Source organism: Diprion similis, chromosome 10 (assembly GCF_021155765.1).
Source record: "Diprion similis isolate iyDipSimi1 chromosome 10, iyDipSimi1.1, whole genome shotgun sequence".
NCBI classification, from domain to species: Eukaryota; Metazoa; Arthropoda; class Insecta; order Hymenoptera; family Diprionidae; genus Diprion; species Diprion similis.
In genome coordinates, this window is record NC_060114.1 from 6305896 (window position 1) to 6322925 (window position 17030).

A 17030-nucleotide genomic window follows, 5' to 3' on the forward strand; every position below is an offset into this window, starting at 1 on the left:
TTGCCTCGTTTCCATATTTCCCGTCATGATAATACGCGAGATGACAGGAAGAAAGAAAATTCGAAGACATTTCTCTCCCAAAGTTTTCAGATTAAATTACAGCGGCTTCGAGGTTTATTTTTAAGGGGGCACATCCGAAAGTAGGCGAATTTTGAGAATTTTTATATAAAAAACTGTTTATTCGATTACATCTGTCTTTTTTTTTTTTTTTTTTTTTTTTTTTTTTTTCAAAGTTTATTCATTAAAGTATATTCAGTAATTTTTATAACAAAATTTATCCACTCGTGGCTTTGTTACAGTAGCCGGCGTAAAACATGTTTCATTTTGGACAATCGCTAGTCGGTTGATCTAAAATAAAAAATTCCAACGGTATCTTGAAATATAATATATTGAGTCGTTCGCTGCGTAGGGTTTTTTTTTTTTTGTAATTGACGAAACAATGAATGTTTCGACTTGAACGTTCGTTTTCGCGCCTAAATTTAACACCTTTTTTGGAGCATAAAGAAATAAATAACTGAATTAAAAAAATAGCCGCGGATGAATAATAGACGCGGACTCTGAAAACCTAATTTCGAGATAATCGAGTTTAAAGTTCGGTGAATGAACCGCAACTTCTGCCATTTCTCGGATTTCATCATGCAATTTACACACAATATTTTTCACATTTCAAACTTGCAGAAACTTGAATAAAAAGAGAATCAATTTTTTTAATATTCTACTCGGATATGCTCCCTTAACTGTTTCTGAATACGCATAACAATTTACTTCTCCTCAGAGAATTTCAGGTACTGGAGTTGCGGTCACATTTTGTCTGAACTTGTTTTAAGTATTATTTTGTCTGTCACGTTTCGTCGTAGCTTTTTTAGATATAATATTTCGAAACGATAACAATTCAATGGATAGAAATGCTTAGTGAAGTTCAAAAAAATTTCGTTTATTTCAAAACGTTACTTCACAGAAATTTTTAAGGTCCTTTAAAATCTTTTAGAAAGAGTTCAAATTTCGATGCAATTGATCAATTTCATAGACGTGGTTGAAAATTTTTTTTCAATTTATAAAACTCTGAAATCAAAAAACAGAGATGAAAAAGTTCTAGTCAAACTGTTGAAAAAATCAATATGAATTCATTTGATAGATACGTTTGAAAAAATATGTTTAAAAAATCAATACGTAAGTGCCAGTGATTTCAACAAAACAATATTGAAGAAAAAACTTATCTTGTAACTTTAAAGCTGAAATATCTGTTCAATTCAAAAGAAAAGAAAAATTTCTGCCGTTATTCATGTAAGCTGAGGGATGACAGTTTGAAATAAAAATTGGAGATGAATTTTAAATCGTGGTGAAAAACGTTTTTCTGAATAATAACGAGCTTTTTGAAGTTTTATTCGTCGGAAAAGGTATTTCTTTCATCACTTAATAATTCTGTTTCCCTTTTGAATTCAATATACATATATTTAGTATTCGTTAGATGTTCTACTATGAAATGGTCGAGTTGATATATGAGAGAATTAATAAGTAAAGATCGTCGATTTATTTTTGAAACCATTATTTGCATCAGCAAGAAACTTCAAAAGCGGAGAAATGAAATTAGGATTAATCATCCTTCATTGCAATTTTCAATCGACATTTTGATCCAGCGACGCACGTTTATAACCCGGTTTCTACGCGTTCAGAATAAATTTACTCCGTATCGATGACGTTCAACGCGCTGAACAAGCATTTCCTTATCCATTTCACCTTTCCCAGAATGAGTTTGAATTTTTACTACAAATGTTTCATCTCGTTCGTGTCTTGCATAGAATAAAAACGTCAGCTTCGTTGCGAATTTGTGAAAATTTCCATTTTCCATTTACCATCCATTAACGATACAAGTTTCAATGAAAATTTTACGAAATTCATTTTTCACTCGGTTTCGTTTTTCAGGGTTCGCAATTTTTTACCCATCGGATGCATAAATATTTATAAAACCAAGAAAATTACTCAACAACTGTTTCCTGCCAAAATTTTTTATTCTTCGTATTTTTATTCTTTGTTTGATGTTCAGAGATTTTTGTTTGAAAAATCATTAAATTTTCATAAACAATTCAACGCGGGTTTGAAAAACAAAAATTTAACAAAACGAGTCCTAAACAAGTAGAGAATATGACGTAGCTCGTCGGCTGGAAAAGAGACTGAAAAAAATATTGTCAACCGTCAGAATAAATAAGAGGAGGGTTTTCCGAGCCGAAAGAAATACGTTTTATTTTTTTATTTTTACTCGGCAGATGAGTCAGTAGTTGAGTTTTCCGCCTTCTTATTTCGATATTTCCATCTCACTTCAAGACTTCGCACAAAATGTTCAATAGATATATTAAATTTTAGATTCGCCATCATCGTTGCTTTTTCTGATTTATAACGACACGTGAAAAGTGCAGGCGAAAGAAGAAAAAAAAATTCGGAACTGGAAATAATGTTAGGCAGATATCATATTTATGGACAGCGGAACCATAATTTTAGATATTCTGTAACGTAGCCGAAAATCGAGGATATTGAAAGTGATTCTTTTATTTCCAAGGATACGGTGAAAAAGAGCCGGAAAGAAAAGGGAAAATGTTAAAAACGACAAGAAGAAAGAAATTGGCTTTTTCCAAGAAATTGGGAGAAGGAGATATGACAGAAAACGAGATAGCCGGAGAGGCACCGAGAAATTATTTGTTACATCATACGAAAGCGAAATTTTTCTGATTTATTAAGCAAACGTGCACCAGTTGTTTCGCTAAACTTTATTTGCCATCGTTATTATACGCTCGAATTTACATGCCCACGCACCATATGAATTTTTAGTAATACGATATGGATAAATTGCTCAGATTTTGAACTGGCTCTTCGGAAAGAAGATACGATCAATGGATCCTAAATATACGTGTGTAAAGTGAATCGGCAAATATGCAACAGATTAGTACGAACAAGTGGATACTAAAATTTTTTGGTGACAGCGGTGGGATTGAAGCGAACGAAAAGTAAAAAATAAAAAGGAAAGTTGATGATATCGATAAAACAAATGTTGAGATTTTAGTAAAATAACAAATAGTTCAAACAGAAATGGTCAAAGCAGTTTTTTTGAGACTAGAATCAAAGATATTTACAATAGAAACAAGCGAAATTCATGAAGATAATATTCACGTTCGTTTTTTGTCAAAGACCAAATTCTGACACAGTATTTTCAAATTTGAAAAATTCTTAACACGTGTATCATTTTTATTTCTTAGTTCTTTGTCGATGTGGAAAATTAGTGGAAAGAGGATCGGAATTTCGAAGAATTTTCTATAAGAAACATCAAATCGCGCAATAGATTTTGGTTTTGTTTCACAAATTCGTATTCATCGACAGTTCTAGCATCACTTATCTAGCGAACAACATACTTTCGATTAGAAATCTATGTTATATTAGGACAAAAACCAACTTCATTATCATCTCTGCATATCATTTCTCTCAATTTGGTGCAGAAGTTTGTGAAACGGCATTGGTTGTCCCTTGAAAACGAAGAGGCGAAATTCCAGAGCGATGTCACAGAACCGGAAATCCCCTGGGAAATCGGAGAGATCTTTGAGTTCTAGAAACTCGGAGCCGAGGGTGTCGTGAGAAACAAAACAAAGGAGGGGGGATGACCTAAGGGTTGCCTGGAAAGTCTGAACCACTTGCGTTTCGGTTGTAGGTATTATTCCGTGTCAATTCGGTGTCAGTTCAAAAACTTACCGCGATATCGTGACAAGTAGATCTCAAAAACCATTTCCAATCGATTGTCAAAATTTGAAATAGAAATATTCAGTTTTCGGTTAAAATATCAGAGCATAAAATTCAGAGTAGAAGTAAAATTTTTTTTAATTTCTTTGTTAAAGTGATCCATTGATAAAAACTGATTTTGTTTCTTTTGTTTTTTTTTTTTTTTTCAAATTTCAAGTTGTGAACTTAATTTAATATTACAACGAGGTCAAAAACACGGTGCATGAAAAATCATATCCGAATCACTCTTAAATCTTGAATGGTACACTTTTTTTTTACCACCAACTATACACTGAGACGCAAATTTTTCATTGTCAACAATTATCATTATTGTTTACCTTTTTTTTTTTTGATTTTCTTAGTTTTTTAACGATGAAAACGATGGTATCATTTAAAAAATTTTCAAAATTCGAGAATTTTGGTGTAAGATTTGAAATCACCCTGGGGTACAAACGTACCCCAATGTACCATTCTAGGGTTAAGATTTATGTAAGATTTTTTCAATTGACAATCAAATATGTAGTTCAATTTTTCGTTTTTCGAACAATCAATCGGGATGTTTTTTGGAACTTGTTAAAAAATACAGACAAGAAAAACAGTCGATTTGAAAAAAAAAAAAAAAAAAAAAAAAAAAACTAATTGTCAAAAGTTAAACTGTCACGGGAAACAAATCCTCGGTAAAAATGAAAAGTATCGCCGCCAATCATTCACCGAGTTGGCAAGGAATACATCATATAATTCCGGAGGAGTTAAATTTTCCTCGTTAAATCTCGATTCTCGTTTTTTACCAATCCCTGGTGACTACACTATATTTGCATTTCGCGAAATTTTCCGACACGTTTCCGCCGCTAATATTTGCTCACGGAGTCGTAAGCTATATACGCTTTTAACCAGCGCTAATTGAGCCTTCTAATTATATCCGCCCCCATCGTGTACACACCTAGTGTTATCACCATTGTCGCAGCTGTACAAGATGCCGTTTTGTCTCGATGGCCTAAAGGGGGTATTCTGGTATAGAAATTTGGAAAAATCGATTTTTTTTTCTCCATATTTTCAAAATTTAGACCTTTAAGAAAAAAATTCTGAGAGGATTTTTGGAAATTCAAATTATTTTCGGAGTTACATTTATTTTTGTAACGTGGCAACTAATCCGGTCCAGCTGGAACGAATTTTTAAACGCGTTTCTTTCGAAACTACTTTTTTCGATACGGTTAACATGGTATCTCAAATTCTGATCGACCGATTGACTTGAAATTTGGTTGAAATGTTCTTTTTATATGACTCTATGGTTGGAAGCACGGATTTAAAAATGAAATTTACTTATTGTTTTTTTTTTTAAATTTGGAATGGACAAAAAACAAGAGCGCAAAAATTTTTTTTTTACAAATCGTCGGCATTTTGTGAAGAAATTTTTTTTTTTTTCTCTCTTTCCATTATCTGCGCTATCGAGACGTCTATACTAATAAAGAATGTCTTTGAATTTTTTTCTTTCGAAACACTACAAGAGTCAAAATCACGTCGACCATGACGCGCCTTTTTTTTATAACCCCCAATTTACCACCCTGTAACTTTTTGCAGTTTTGATTATTTTTTTTTTCTCTTTTTGTACTCTTGAAACATCAATAAAGGTCTTTTAAAAAAAATGGAATGGTAAGAATTTTTTGTCTGTCTTTTTCATCTCACTTAGGGTTATGCCTGAGATTTAGGCCCCTAGACCAGAATGTCCCCTTAAGTTGAAATATCAACTCCGAGATTCAGTCCCGTTTCGAATGGTGACAAGAACTGGGCATCGTTTTTGCAGCACTTCAATATAGAATAATAATAATAATAATAATAATAATAATTTCATTTCAGCAAAACCTAATCTAAAATCTCTTTCTACCTTTTGCACCTACGAAATTGAGTAAAAAAAAAAAAAGGAAAAATAGAAAAAATAAGAAGAAAGCTAGAGAGAAATGTGTACATTAATCAATTAAGTTCCTGCCACCTTGTCATACTTTGCATTGCAAGGAATCAGCTCACTTTTAGGATATGTTCAACGATTTTGATAGGAGAGAAAAAAAAATACGATCCAAATATTCAATAAATATTTAAGGTATTGAGAAGGACGTTTTAACACCGCAAATTCATACTTTGTTTTTTTTTTTTTTTTTTTTTCTCTCTTCTGAAATGCTACTTTCCACATATTTTCACCGAGAGTAATGTCTTGCGGGTGAAAAATTTATTCTTCACTTAAACCGGAGTGGGTGTCGAACTTCAACGGTTAACATGACTTGACATTTGACACGTTATCAGGAAGACATGTCAGTAAACACGAAGAGGGTTGAACTTACGCGGCAAGCTCAGAAAAGAATAATGGAAAATCGACAAGGAAAAAGGACAGCAAAATTAAAATTACGGTAAAAGCGGTTAGAAAAGAGACTTGGGTTAAACTCGTGAAAGAAGTAGAATCGGTTTCTAATCGATCGAACTAATAAAATTATAAGTAAAATTGAAAAAAGAAAAGATAAATCATCATAAGTGAGCATAAGATTGAGGACTTGCGACCGAATTTAACATAATTATTTTACAACAGCAGAAAATAAAAGAAATAGCTTTAGATGTGTGTCTGAAGAAGGTTGAAAAATCAGTTTGTTTTAGAAAAGTAAAAGAAAACAATTCAGAAAGCTGAAAAATTGGCCAGAAGACAATTTGCCAAAACGGATGTATATCGAGATTCAATTTAAAGGTGCAGTTGCGGAGTAAAAAATTTTACAGAGAGAAAGTGAGATAAAATCAAGTAAGAAAATAGTTGAAATAGAAAGTAAATGAAAAAAACAAACCCGTTAACCATCGGTTGCTGGAGCCAAGCACCAGAGATTAAGGAGCTAGTACAGTTTCTAGGGTTTAAAATGGAGATGATTTTTCAGAACTCGAAGAAAAAAGAAAAAAAAATATAAATAAACAAACCAAGTAAACAAAGATTTAAAATTTTTTAGAATATATTTAGACACCTTTGACAAGTTAATTTATAGAGCTTCTCGGAATGCCAGTATCGAAAAAAATAATTTTTTTTTTACGTTAAACTAGATGAGATTCTATATTATCTACCATAAACTAGGATCTTTTTGATATTTGAAAAAAAATGCTAAATTCCAAAGCGTTCTTACATGCAAAATTGGATTTTTTTTTTTTTTTTTTTTTTACCAAACCACTGATATTTTACTAAATTTTCAGATTTTAGAAAGATCCTATTTCATCGTACGGAGAGAATCTCATCTAATTTAACGTCAAAATTTTTATTCTCACAAACCAACAATCCAAGGACCTCTTCAACTGCAGCTGATTTAACAACTTAATTTTTTCAAGACTCCACGGCGTCGCGTATAACTCGGATTAAACTCGATTTTTTTTTTTTTTTTCATAAAAAATTTTGTATCAACTCATCAAAACCATCTAAATATATCTTCAAAATTTAAAAACATATCTTAACTTGGTTTTTATTTTTTCAAGTCCTTAAAAATCATCTCCATTTCACACCCGAGAAACAGTATTAGCCCCTTAAGTCACCCCACGTAACAAGGGTAGACAATCCGTATCTGGCAAGGTATACATACAATCCGACTGCTGCCTGAGGGGCAGCCACTTAACTCGCGCGGTCTTATGCAATCACACATGTGTCGAACAGAGAACAGTTTAATAAGTTCAACGATTTTCTTTCTCTTCAGCCTACCTCAAAACATCTGAAAACAGGTGTCAGCTGTTTTTCTTCTCCTCTCCTTGCAAGTCCGAAAATTAACAGATAAAAACGATATTCAAGAAGACGCGTGAGATACTCAGCTTCAACTTTTTTAAAGATGAGGGTGAAATTTAGTAAAAAAAAAAAAAAAAAAAGTTTCTATAAGATTCAAAAAAACTAAAACTCAAAAATATGAAGCATACCGTTTTCGGATCTCACTCAGAAGACACTCAGCTATCCAACTTTATTGAAGATAAGGGTAAAATTCAGTAAAAAAAAAAAAAAAAAAAAAGAGAAGAAAAAAAAGTTTCTACAAAATTCGAAAAATCTAAAACTCAAAAATATGAAGAATACGGTTTTCGGATCTCACCACCGGAGCCGCACTTTCACCCTGCGTAGCGACCGACTCTGCGAATTTTCGCGTCCCGAGCTGTCACCAATAAAATATGTCAAGTCCGGGTAGAAAGCGAGCCGCGCTGAACAACGACGCGCGTTCTTCGGCATCCCCTATCGAACTGAGCCGGTGGCAACCCTCGCAGGCGTTCCTCCCTCCGCTTCTGGCGCTTCTCGCGGAGGACCCGGAGGGAAAGCGGAGCCCTCGCCGGGAACCCGGGAACCCATCGACCCCCCGACCCTCCGCCAGCCCTGCGTGTACGGCAGAGTGTTTAAAAAATGGACTATTTTTTTTTTTTTTTTTTTTTATCGCTAAAGAACATCGAAGAATCGTCGAAGCATCCCTAAACAAAGGGTTTGTCAAAATTTGAACCCTTAATATTATTATTTAAGGGTGGCGATTCTCAATTTTCTATTTCTATTTAAAAAACGTGAGAAAAATTCTTTTTTGGAATTTTGGAATTTTTTATTGTTTGTAATATAATCACTGTACAATAATAAAAAGGGATAGATTTTTTCTTAGGAAATTTAAAGCTCTGTAAAAAAAAGTCTGAATAAAGATTTGCGCAGTTATCAAGCCATTATTTTGTTAAAAGATGAGTCGATTTTTTTTCTTTTTAAACACTCTAGTGTACAGTAGGGTGTTTTGGAAAGATATAATTTGGAATTTACCACCATGGCATTCCCTGGAAAGTTTGTTCGGGTTAAAAAATGAAATAAATAAATAAATTTTTCCACGAAGAAGATCCAGACTTGTTATATCAAGAAGTATATGCGATGACCGTTTCATCAATAATTCATTCTCATGAAAGAGTTATTATTTAACGTGAACTTTTAATTTAGGAGAATAAAATTCCCGGATGATATATTGCTGTGTTACGGATAGTGATCTTTGGGTTGAATACAAACCTCATGACAGAAATAATGATTGAAGTGTCACAATGTGTTTCTTCACAAATTCAAAAAAAAAATGTGAAAAAAAGTGAAAAACCAAATGAGCTTCTTACACAATCTTTCTTGTATTCTGTACAAACTTTTTAGGGGTTGTGGACAGTCGGAAAAAATTGTTCTGTACTTTTTCCAATCAAAAACATTTCATTTGTCTAGTAACCTGTCGCATTATTAATAACTCGGTGTTAGAGAGAAAATTTGATTTGTTTCGATCAAAATTTATTCCAAACTGAAAATTTTTTTTTTTCTTTTTCTTCGGAATAAGAAAATTTTCATCATTTTTCTAGGATATAGAATATTCCAAAGGCGACTCAACAGTAAATAATAGCTCGAAAAATTTATAATTTTCACTAAGAATTTTCTCAGTGATGGTGAAACTTGTTCATTTCTTCTCAAATACTGCTTTTGAATCTATCAATTTTTTAACATGTATAAAAAATAAACCCAAATATTAATCCTTAGAAAAACGAGAAGGGTGAACATTCAGAGTTCATGCAGAGTTTTCAGGGGTTAAATCATCATGAAAAAAAACTTGTCCTTGCAAAAAAAAAAAAAAAAAAAAAAGAAAATTCATTGTCAAATTTTTATTGTGTTTACATGGACTGCCCCTTATGTATGTATATATATATGTTTAATGTTTATAGCAGTATTTTAACGCGAAAACTTTTCAAGCCTTTATCACTTTCAGTTTTCAAATAGCGCCCGTTTTCCACACTCAATCTGCAAAGCATTGAAAAATTTGTCAAGTCTTAGAAGTTTTAACGATTCTCCCCGAATCTTGTTGATAAATTTTATTGCTATTCATCTGTACGTGTTTTGTTAAACTTGCTGCAGGCTTTAGAGTTTCGGATAAACTTTTTTGTTCCAAGATTTTCAGAGCCTGAATATTGATATTGTAACGGGATTCGTTTCTCCTTATTTTCTCTGTATGATGCATAATTTTCTTGAAATTTTAGAAAATCCGAGCGATTCAAAAATACTCAGAAATTATTTATTTTGTGTCAATATTTTTTTACGATTATGAAGAAATACAAGATAGCAAAAATTTCGATATTTTTTGTTCAAATTGAACAAAAAAGTCAGAAAGTCAAGGCTTTTCTTTTTTCAGAGAGTCTGTATATTGAAAAAAATTTTAAATCCTGAATCGGACGGCTAAAATTCATCACAAGAATTGCAGTAATAAATTAGCTATTAATTCTGCGCGATCGAAATATTTGAAATTCAAACGAGCAAAAGAAAAACTGACAAACGTAGGTATAGATTGACTTAAAAATATGATGAAAGGAATGAAGAAGGATCTTATCTCCGTGTACACAAATGAAAGTACATTGAACGCTTTCAACAACCCGGGACAATTCAGGATTTAGATGGGTGTGCAGAGAGGCAAAACCTCGCGAGTCAATCTTTGTCTAAAGTTCAAGGCTAACAAGTTATTCACCATTCCTTTCGTACCTGACTCCAAACCAACGGCTGCAACGCTGCTATTTCCCACCCGGGATGTTGTTTTTAAGGGGTTACATCCAAGTAAATGAGTAGAAAAGTAGCGAATTGCGAGAATTTTTATAGAATTTTTTAATCTTTTTTTTATTCGATTCCATCCCTTTTTTTTATCATAAAGTTTATTCATTAACGTATATTCAGTGATTTTTTTTTTTATCAAAATTTATCTACACGTGGCGTTGTTGTAGTGGTCGGTGTAAAACATGTTTCGTAATGACACGGTTTCCGGTGCCGACGATTTTGGACAGTCGGTTGAACTGAAATAAAAAATTCCTTCGGGATCTTGAAATATAATATATTGAGCCGTGCGCTGCGTAGGGGATTTTTTTTTTTTTTTTTATTAACGATACGATGAACGTTTCGACTTTAACGTTCGTTTTCAGGCCTAAATTTGTCTTTCTTATTTTTCCCTGTAGAATATAAAACATCGAAAGACGAGACACCTGGTTTGAGAAAAGTCAGCCTTCAATTTTTTAAAATTTCTGATAAATAAAATCAAAGTAATGAGCTTTTTTTTTAAGTCAAAGTTAAGTTAAAGCACTCTTGAAGAGTATAATTTAAAAAAATGGCACGTTTTTTTTTTGTTTCTTTACGGTGATTTGAATCATTGAATTCGGAATTAACCTGCAGTGAAAATTTGTAGTTACTAAATTCGGAGCAATTTTTTTCGCTGAATTTAAAAAAAAAATTTCAAATTGAATTCCAAATTCTAAATTAGCAGTCAACAGAATACTTGAATATCAGATTTCACGAAATTCAGACGGAGCTTCAAGATTTATGACATCCGTTGCATCATGCATCAGCCATTTGGAAACCAACAACTTCAAGTTTCATTCCGAAATGAATCCTGCCAAAAATTTTGAGACACAGTTATCGAGATGATTCGAAAAAAGCTTTCAGATTTTTCCCACTCAGTTCGCATCACTCGAGTGAAATCTTGTCTCAATTGGAATTCATTCTAAGCTACAAGATTGCAACAGTTAGAAATGTTGGAAAAGAAACAATGACAATCCCTGATCTTCACCAGCCGTGTTGAACTTCAAAATCAAATTTTAAACATGTGATCACGAGTTAACAAAACTTACGGGTAAAAAATGTCGAGAGGTTATAATAACGAATTTTTATCTTTCATACTTTTTTTTTGCAGAGATAATAATCTACAAACTAGATAAAAAATGTTTTCCCAAAATACGCGAACGTCAATACCAAAATCTTTGTGTACCTTTGTTCCCAAAATTCAATTACACCGATCAGCTGATCGCTGTTTCGTCGCCATATTGTTTTTTTACGCCCGAATATCGGATGTGAATCGAGCTGGCAAGCGTAGAAATCGAGCGAGATAAGACTGTACTCGTCAGAACAGCGAGGATTTGAAAGCAGGACGAAAGCCCTGAAGCCACTCCTGCGAATTCGTCGAGGGATGAGGGTGAATATGGGACGTACCTACTGGATATCGACGATAGGAACATTTGATCCAGCAGCACAGCTCAGGCAGACGTCGGACTTTTCGGCCGATTGACTGAGTCGGATGATTTGCAGCTCAACGATGAACCGCTGACGAGTTTAAACCCAAAACTGTCGGAAGTTGCCAAACGTCACTCAGGACAGGGTTGAAAGTCGGAGTGGAGGACGGGGGGGGGGGGGGGGGGGGGGGACGTTATTCGATCTTCTCTACAGGGTTGACTGGTTTTTAGATTTGGCTCAACGAACGGCAAAACAGTTTTTAGGGTGGAGGTGAAAAGTGAATCGCTTGGAATTCAGTTGTATAATAGAAGGGTTAGAATATCGAGTTTCCAGATATCCGAAAATCTATTTCGAGGGATTTTACAAGGAAAAAAGTGAAAGTATACAAGAGTAGAAACGTGTGGAGAAGTAATTTCTAGAAATGGAAATTTTGGTAGTCAGTTTTCACAGACGGAAAAATCTGTTTCATAGAATTTTGAAACGAAGAAAGTTAGGCTATAAAAAATAAAAAATGTAGAATAAGGTAGAATATAGAAAAGAAAATTATACAATCATGAGCATTCGGACAATTTTGTTTTTTTCACATTGCTGTATTCTTATTCATACTGACAATTGTATGGTATAGTTTTTTACATCTTGCTCTTCTGCATTTTGACTCTCCTATATTTCGAATTTCTACATTTTCAGATTCTGTGAAACAGAATTTCACGTTTTTTTTCACTCACACCCTTGCCGTACAAAGTCCAGATACAGACAAGTCCAAATGAGGAAAGGCAAAGTGTTGAAAAACGAAACAGAAACTTTAGACAGAGTTTTTAGCTATTCTTATTTGTTCGAAAGACTTTATATTTTGGCTTTCTATGCTTTGACAAATCTAAATTTTCACTTTCACGTACATGCTTTGCCATTCTATAGTTCAAAAATTCTACGAATTAGATATTAGATTCTGCGAACATTCGATTTCTCACCCTTATATTGTATGGTCATTTCACTTTTTTATCCCAACCCAAATTTTCATTATTCAATCGAAGCGTTAATAATGTAATAGCGTAATTTAAACAGTTTGCCATTCTCCGCTGCACATCTGACTGCAATTCTCGAATATCAAATTACCATTTTAGCCCAAGTGAACTTGTTAATTTTGCATAATTTGTAAATTTCATGATAATTTTTCACAACTTTTCACGATTATGGATGATTTCGAAGACCGTTAGATAATTTTTACCATTCACCATAATATCCTTACGTTTAGAACTGATTTAAATGATTGTGTTTGATTATTTCAATGTGTTTTTGACTGTTACATGTGATCATTTACGACCATTTTGGAGCATACTTGACAATTTTTGATACGAAGTAACTACTTGCATTTTTCATTAAAAAAATTTCAACGAAACTAATTATTCGCTAAATAATCCACATCGAACTATTCAAAAGTAGATCATAGATAAAGATTAACCTGGCCGATCGCGTCGGCGTTGCACAGCTCGTATTTTGATTTCAGCGCGTCGATTCCCAGGGGGAGTTCATCGGGACCAGAAACGAACTCAATTACCGTGACGTCATCAATTTTCGAAATTGCGTTTCCCTGTCGTATCAAGCAGTGAGTAATGAAACGCAACGGTGCGTAGTTAAGTAACGTGGTCGAGTGATACTCGACGTTACAAGGATTTTGCCTGGGTATTTAACCCCGGATAATGTGATTCTCCCTCATAATGAATCAACGATGCGAAGTAAACGCTGTGCATATATATTCATAATTTTTATTTCCCGAACTCTGCGCTTTCGATTACAACTTCTTTTTATCTCTTTTCACAAGTTAAAAAAGCTTTCACATACAGCATGTTTCCAAGTAAGCACCGCAGTATGTTGAGTTGCCTATCACTCAGGAGAACAAAAATCGGTAAAACAGACCTACCGAGTTACCGATAGGTAGCGTGGTTGAAGTCTTAACCAGTGAGCTGGGACTGAACTTGTTACCAATTTGCATGGATTTGGCCGAGCAGTTGTTTCATTGTTTATAACCCACGCTGAAGCATTCAGTGATCGCGTTCCGGAGCCACGTTAAAGCGATTATATAACTTGACTCGACTAAAGTGATTATGACTCGGTAGGTCTGTTTTACCGATATTTATTCCCCTTGATGGTAGCAGGCAACCAAACGTACTTCCGCGTTTACTTGGAAACATTCTGTATAAAAAATTAGTTTCACGGAAGCAGCTCGCAATTATTTTTCAATTAAAGTGTAAATTGAAAAATCTTGCTTGTGTTACGGAAAATACGAAAGTAAATCTTGAAGAAAATAAGTGAAATTAACCAAATTGCGGACAATATTTAAGCAAGTTTTTTGCAAGCGAAGAAGTGTGGCTGAATTTCAGTTGCTGCGCAACGAGCGATTGTAAGCTAAGAAATTATCTTCATCACTGCAGCTATAACATTCATCCTCTCGGAGTAAAGAGGATAAGGAAAGGAGCTTAACGACGTATTTTTATTCGCCCCCGTAACTGTTCTTCCTCCGCTAATTAGTCGCGAATCTCTGAACTGATAATAATATTAACTGAAAGTCTGTGACTGTCGGTAAATATTTCAAGTCGAGTTTGAAATTAATAAATTAAAACACATAAGATTCTTGAATAATAAATGATTTTTTTAATAAAAAAATTAAAAAAACTAATACAAGACATGTATAAATGGCGATTTCCGTCTAAAATTACACAATCATCCATAATTCCGGCACAATAAATTTTTCTTTGATTAAATCAAACTTAATTGACATATCCTTGACCCAGTCATCTTGATTACTTGCATTTCTATAAATATCTGTCCGCGTTGATGATATAATTGAATTATCTACACGAAGGAGTTTTTTTTATTCCTATTCCACTTGTACTTATTTTATTCATCTTCAACACTCCAAGTGTGACCCAATAACAAGTTCAGGGTCGTATTACATGTTCGGTGTGTGTAGTACATGCACGTGGAGCATTTCTTATATCGAGCATTCCTTGACAATTCAACCAGATTTTGACCTCATCATTTCTAAATTCATCGCGATTGTTTCGGTTGAAATGAGCGTTTAGAATAATTCACATTTTTTTATGTAACTCTTTCATGCGACGGTTCTGAGTGATTAATAATTAAACAGTTTCACGGTTCAAACTTTTTTTAAATCTCTGAAGAATTATCGCGAAGTCGTTACGCTATCTTTTTCTTTTTTTTTTTAATTTATTTATAAACATAGTGACAACGTGTTTGTAGAAATAAATATATCATAATACGACAAAAGCATGTCTGAATAACGGAATGTTGAAAAAAAACAGAGTTGAAAATATTAAAAAAAATCTCTTCCAAATTTTGAAGCATTTAAACAATAACTGAGGCTGCTGAAACTCTTCAAGTGTCGAAAAAAGTAGAACAAACAAAAAGGAAAAGTGATTTCGTGATGAAACTCATCTTCAAACATTGATAACTTAGCAACTGTCCAAGATTTGTAAAAAAATTAGTAACCTTAAGAATATCGTAATATTGAGACTTGAAAAATTGTCGAATCAAAAGGTGAAAATTCGAAAAAATTGAATTCTTAACAATTCTACTATCGCTAGAAAAATATTAAACGGAATAAAAACTGGTGAGATCGAGACTTGATAGGGTTGGCATGGAATGTGACATGCGCAGATGTTTGAGTGAAAGAAAGACAGTTTGCAGCTGCTCTTTGGGTTATCATTAGTCGACGTGAATAGTTGCGGCGTCGTTGAGGCTACCGTTTACCTCTAAATCTCTTTCCTGTCTTTCGAGTTTCAGGTTTCCACCCTTTTTCCCTTTTTTTCCGCACCGCGAAGCTCAGAGATCCAGAGACAGCGAAATCTCTCGATTTTACTGTTGGCAGTTATATGCCAGCTTCTTCCTCGAGGCAAGAAATCCCCATTATTAGAGGACTCTTAAACCGCGCGATACAATTCCTGGGTGGCATGAGGCGATAAATTTTCTCCTTTGAAAATGGCACGTAAGAAATTCCGGAGGTGATTTTTAACCCTTGAGCCGATACTTCGAGTCCAAATCCTGGCACACCTGTCGCTAAGATCTTTCCACGGGATTCTGATTTATTTATTCGCTCCCGAAGATTAATCAACCGGAAAATAGAAACCCAAAACCGAAAATTGCTGATTATGTGTTCAGAATTATGGATTTAAGAAGACGAAACTGTACTTGAAAAATTCTGAAACGGTGGCTTCTATTTTTACTAAAACTAACAAAATGGTCCTATTTACGGTCAGAAATGGCAGAAACTTAAGAGTGAAAATAGAAATAAATACCCTCGAGCAGTAAAAATTGCCAAAACTTGTTCATAATTGCATGAAGATTGCAAATTATCCGTTTAAATTTACAAGTTCTGAAGGAAATGACGCCAAAAAGTTTTAAACAGTAATCCAAATCCCCTCAAACTTTCAGAACAGAACAAAATACTTTAATATTCCACTGTCGAAAAAAAAGGCAAAAATTAGAATAACATGATTGGGAATTAATCTATCAAACGGGGAAATTGAAATTTGAGAAGAATTTTTCGAAAAATGACTGAAAATGGCTGTAAATGTGACATGAGAGCCAAACATGTACTTTCTTTTGCTATGGTTTGGATTGATTAATTCCATCAAACAAATTTTCGAAAAGTGTTGATAAGCATGTAATCAAATGAAAAAACACGTCGCTATACATTGAAAAAATATTTTTAAAGTAGCTGGATTATGTGGACGTCTTCGTTAATGCTACAGTGAATCGTATAGACTCAAAATCTTTTTTTCTTTTAGTTGAATGAAATTTGGGTTTTTGGTCAAATTGAGCTCATCACGTTTAATGAATAAATCAATACTTCCTCAAGGCGATGAAGTGATTATGAGATTAACTGGATTAGAAGTATTTCAAGGTTCTCTGACAAATTGAGACTTCTTTTATTTCAGGATTTACTAAATTACTTGTTTCTCAGTTAAAGTTGAGTTCAAAAACTGTAGAATAAAAGTTTACTCCTTTCGTTCGGAATCTGCGAGAACTGAATCAATTCAATTATTTCACCAAAAACACGTCACATCTGAATAGAAATGTCAAACTTCTGAACAAAAAATCCTGGTGAAATTTGGTTAAGTGTGGTAAAAAAAAAAAATATTCATTCTTCAAATATGACCAAAAAATGAAAGTTCCGACATTAAAAAAAAAAAAATTCAGTCAAAAATATCTTTCGAGATTCCCA